The sequence below is a fragment of the Labeo rohita genome, chromosome 17 (assembly GCF_022985175.1).
Source record: "Labeo rohita strain BAU-BD-2019 chromosome 17, IGBB_LRoh.1.0, whole genome shotgun sequence".
NCBI classification, from domain to species: domain Eukaryota; kingdom Metazoa; phylum Chordata; class Actinopteri; order Cypriniformes; family Cyprinidae; genus Labeo; species Labeo rohita.
This window is the reverse complement of record NC_066885.1, coordinates 20,713,410-20,719,409: the sequence shown is the minus strand read 5'-3', so window position 1 is coordinate 20,719,409 and position 6,000 is coordinate 20,713,410.

Genomic DNA, 6,000 nt, shown 5'->3' with positions numbered 1-6,000 from the left:
GTGATTTTTATATCAAATGGGAAGATATCTGTAACATATACCTTTTTCTGCATGGATTATTTAAAGCCTAATTCAGTCATCATACTGGAATTATTTCTGAAAATAAGTATTTCTGAAACCAGAAATTATAGCACTTGAATATTTTAGCAATAAAAAAAACACAGTTTTCTATAAACTGCTTGAATGGAGAACTTGCTGTTCTATTTTTGCTCAGTGTTACTTGGGAAAGAAGGTATGCACTTTTCTGATAATGTAATTCATCATTACTGAATTATTTTTATTTTTACAGTTTTAAATCTGCACCTTTGAGTGTAGTTTGTGTGCTTGTGCATCTCCAAAAAATGCACATTTTACTGACGTTTTTAAACCTCATGCTGTGTTCTGGTCATTTTGACCCTGAAAATGCTAGTTAATGTTATTGGATAAGACCATAAGACTATGACTTGGCTCCGACAGTGTATAACAACTTCCCAAAAAATGTTGATCATTTTTGTACTTTTTAGGATTTTTTTCCCATCATGTTACATGTTACACCGTTATAGTTCTTGTTATACAATGTTATTTCCAAATACTGGATTGAATCTTTTTATTGACTTGTTTTCTTTAAATTCTCACAGGTTTTGCATTTCTTTTTGGAACTGATGTATCGTAGGCCTCATTGATCTGAGCTCATGCAGTTTTTGAGTGAACATTGCCAAAATTATCCACAAATAATGTTTTATTCTCACAGACTGAGGTACATAAGATTGAACCTGAGATTTGGTGATAATAAAGATATAAAGGGTGGTTAGTTTTCAGCAGGTTAATACTTGTACTTTCTTTTATGATCAGATGACACTATAACATATGAATATTATAATATGGTAGCGCTATAAAAAAGGCTATTTGCTCCATGGCTCGGTGCCGAGTTCAGGCAGTGTAATATGCAGTCTCCTGCTATGCGTGCTTGTTGTTTTCCATCTGATTGTTTGTGCCAGCACCTTGGCCTGTTCCAAATGCAAGTGGAAAGTGAGTTGTCGGATGATTTCATTCAAAAGAATTAAAAGTTTGGGAGCAACTTCAAACTGTTTTCTTTTAATCCTAGTTTGGATTGTTAAAGGAATATATCTTCCGTTCTTCTCTCGATGATCTAATGAACTCCATAGTTATTTTGCTCTTGAACAGTGTATGAGTAGATGGCGAGGAATCATTTGTATGGTATTACACATGATCTTTAAGTGATGATGTAATGTTCAGGTCAAGTAGTGCTCTTAGGTAAAAATTTATAGAGGCTTTTGGAGATAAAAATTTATAGAGGCTTTTGTATGCATCCAGTTGTCACATTCCTACCATATGAGTGCATCTATCTCATTCTAACTACACAACAATCATATGTTTTCCAAATTCGAAAGAAGAGTGATGACGGAGACTGGAACAATTTTAATAATTTAATAATTTTAATTTTTAATAATTTTAGCTTGACTGAAAATGTATATTTTGTTGATTTGATGGGACTTCTTATTCTTAGTCAAGGAGGCTTTGCGATCGCCTTTCCTTATAACATGGTAGTTAGGAAGTTTAGTGGCTAAATGCGGCTAAAGTAAACAAGATCGTCATTCCACAGAGAGAAGGGAGGGGCGGGGTGAGCAGAGCTCATTTGCATTTAAAGGAACAACCCCTTAGAATAAGATGATTTTTGCAGAGCTCATTTTGACAAGGTAAAAAGGGTGTTGTTTTACAAAACCATTGAGAATTTTTAATCAAAGTATATTAGAGACTTTTCATTAAGACCCTAAAGAGTCATATCAACTTGTGGAAAATGGGCATCCGACGACCCCTTTAAACAAAAAACAAATAGGATGTTGCTTTCTGTCACAAAACTGAACTGAAACTCAGCATATATAGGCTACATTACTTGTCGCACAGTTTTTCCCCCTTGTCTATCAAAGACTAAAAACTAAATTAAATATATTTCAAGTATTTATTCCTTGTATGTATATATGTACTGCAGATTTTATAGCCTTTATATGACATTAATTTGATTATAATATTTAGTATTTTCACATGTAGGTGGATAAAATTGTAATTTGTACTACTGTCTGTAAAATAAATGAAAAGAAACCTAGCATAGTAGATTTGTTTTTTTTCTGTCGTACCAAAATCGTCTCGAACCGTGACCCTCGAACCAAGGTACGTACTGAAACGTGACATCTGTGTAACGTTACACCCCTAATGGCTACCAACACTGCAAACACATTGTAAATAGTAACTTTTGACACTGTCCAGAGCGAAAAAGGCAAATATGTGCTGGATAGTTTGCCCCCAGTTGCCCCCCACAGTAATCTAACAATTACTGTCGCTAGCAACATTTGCCAAGCACACAACAGTTTCCATTTTTCCATTACAGAGGTGTGAGGTGTGACTGTGTGTCAATTATGTTGTAGAACAAAATGTGAAAGTTATTTTGCATGCAGGGAATCTCTACATATGTAAACTGGACTTAAAAGGATAATTCACCGCAAAATTGTGTTATTAATTACTCGCCCTCATGTCATTCAAAACCTGTAAGACCTTTGTTCATCTTCGGAACACAAATTAAGATATTTTTGTTGAAATCCAAGAGCTTTCTGATCCTGCATAGACAACTCAACTGACTCATTCAAGGCCCAGAAAGGTAGTAAGGACATTAAAATGTTAAAATAGAGGTTCAAACATCAGAGGTTCAAACAATAATGTTATGAAGCTACAAGATAAAATACTTTGTGTGTGCAAAGAAAAAAATCCAAACTTTATTCAACAATTTCATTTCTTCCGTGTCAGTCTCGCTGCACGTTCACAAGAGTGCCATGACGCATGAGTGTGGTGCATCAAAAATATCTTAACTTGTGTTCCAAAGATGAAGGTTTGGATTGGAACGACATGATGGTGATTAATTAAAGACAGAATATTAATTTTGGATAAACTATCCCTTTAAATTCAGAAATAAAATAGTATGTGCATGAGCCTGAAAGGCGCTGACTACTTAATATAGTGAAGTTTGTAAGGTGCTGAGTAAAACCTGACTTTATAAAGTGCTGATTAAACATGTGCACAAGTTCGTAAGGTCAGTGAAGGAAATGTTAAAACACACCTGCAGACAGCTACCCATGAGATTCACTTTAAATTATACATAAAGAGCTGAACTGACAAAGACAATCTCTGAAACCTGTGACAGGAGTGTCTGACTGATTAATCTACAACAGATCTGCTCAGGTTGTATAAAATACAGAAATTATGAATTAGGCCTGTGGTTAAGATTACTTGAAGAAACTTTTGCATTTTGTTCTGTAACATAAGTAACAGTCATACCTTCTCAGCCAATCACAATGTGACCCTGGACCACCAAAACAAGGAATCTGAGGGTGCAAAAAAAAAAATCAAAATATATTTACAGTAAATCATATATATTTATAGTAGGAAATGTACAAAATATCTTCATAGAACATGATCTTTACTTAATATCCTAATGATTTTCGGCATAAAAGAAAAATCGATCATTTTTACCCATACAATGTATTGTTGGCTATTGCTACAAATATACCCGTGCTACTTACAACTGTTTTTGTGCTCCAGGGTCACAAATGTTAACAAGTTGCTACATAAGGAGCATAAACTGTTCATGTGCTTAACAAATATTGTGCAAATTATTGTGTAATTTATGTTGTGGAGCTACAGAAAAAATTCTGATATTTTGCTTCAGGTTATAGCATCTCTTAACTATTTTTCTTTTTTTTTAGCTTTGGAGGTTAGAGTTAGAACATCCAGCATGAAATCACAGGAAATTGTTCTTTATAAGAGCAGTTCTCAAGTTAAACTCAGAGATATAAGACGACACATGCTGTCATATGAAATATCAGTGCATGCACTTTGTCTCTATGTAAAATATATTCTGGTCATTAAGTTGTTTTCTCAAGTGTGAAAACATTTTTTCTCTCCAGAACAAATATGGCACGGACATGAAAGCATTTCAGGCCTCTTTGTTGAGTGATGTTCATAAAGAGATTTTGCTTGTGATATGGCAGCCCAAGGCTGGCTTTATAATTATTGGGAAAGGATCAAATTTAATAACTGACCTGAGAAGGATGATTCAGCCTTATTACAAACAAACAAACAAAAAAACTATCACATAAAATTCTTCCTGTCAAACCCTTTAGGGCACAGAGTTAAAATAAGGATATAAAATATGAATGCTTGTGTACTGCTTTGATTATCCTCTGAACCCCTTGAAAAAAAATTCAGTGGCATACTGTAAAAAAACACAGAGAAAACTGAAAGGAAAACTTATTCACCCACACACAGTAACGGTAAATTATTCTTAGGACAAGTCTCACTGTGGTCTTACTGTGGTCAAATATGTACAAAACAGCATAGCATATTTGCATTTTCTTGGAAATGATATGGTAGCAATTGTACATTATGAGTTAAAGACAAGCCTGGAAGGTTTTTTTCTTTCTTTTTTTGTTGCAAAATCTCTTCTTGAGCAGTAAATAACAGGCAGCTAAATGGCTCAGAGAGGGTCAAGTGATTGAGTGCTTTCAGCATATATTATACTGCGCACAATAGATACATCTGAAACACACACTGGAGTAATGAGTGAGCTGTTTAATGTGCTGAAAAAAGCATGGTGCTTTAACTTTCTGCATATTTCTGAATGGTGAATATAGAATTTTGAACTTTTTTAAAATGATCAGCTTTCCATGTGAAAGCATGGTCAAACTTAGTGTCAATAATATTGTTTGTCATCAGTGCCATGAAAAACTAGTCCACCTGTCTAATGCATAATACAGTTATGCATTTTGCAGATGCTTTCATCCAAACATAAGTTGCATACAGGTGCTGGTCATATAATTAGAATATCTTCAAAAAGTTGATTTATTTCACTAATTCCATTCAAGAAGTGAAACTTGTATGATGTATACATTCATTCCACACAGACTGATATATTTCAAGTGTTTATTTCTTTTAATTTTGATGATTATAACTGACAACTGACAACTAATGAAAACCACAAATTCAGTATCTCAGAAAATTAGAATATTACTTAAGACCAATACAAAGAAAGGATTTTTAGAAATCTTGGCCAACTGAAAAGTATGAACATGAAAAGTGTAATAAAATAAATAAAACTGTAATGATCAATATATAATTAATAATTAATGCATTTCCTGAGAATTTAACCCCTGGCATTGGCATTGCTAGCACCACGTTCTATTTGACCTACACGAGCATGTTATTATGTTGGAATGATTGTCTTTCTTTTCTTGCTATATGTCCTTTCTTAGAATTCTACCATTCTCTTTAATTTCCACCAAGGAACAAAGGCCAGTGATAAGTGAATAAGGTTTCTAAGAATAGCTGAGATTTCACAAAGTGTAATTCGCATGTGCATCTGCCACTGAATCATCCGTTATCTGACACATCATGCAGTTTTAATTAAAGCAATCAAACTTCAAAACAGACCTCAGCTGACATGGACTGGACTGCTGACACACATTACGTTTTCAGTCGCCTCTGTGTATTATAAAGGAGAATTTGTGTGGGAGACATAAACCTTTGTTTTTGGCTTCATTTAAGATTTGAATTCATCTACATAATGATGTTGTGCTAATGTCATTACGCTGTAAAGAAATATTGTCATTTTAACTGTAAGAGACTACAGCTACAGTAAAAACCTTTTAACCAAAATTTCCCTATACGGTAAATAACAGTAATAGATATAATGGGACATTTGGCGAATGACACTAATGTATCAGTTAACCGCATTATTTATTTATTTACAAATTTACATGCTTTTCTGATTATTTTTCTCAGTGGTATACATCAAATGATTAATATCTGCTTTGCCGCATGGCTGAGGACATGTGAGCATATTTTTGCGCATTATGTCTACAAAACATTTTTTCAGTCTTTATCTTATTTTTCCACACAGAAATATGGAAACACACAAGAATTTGGACAAAATATAATAGACAATGCCTTTGA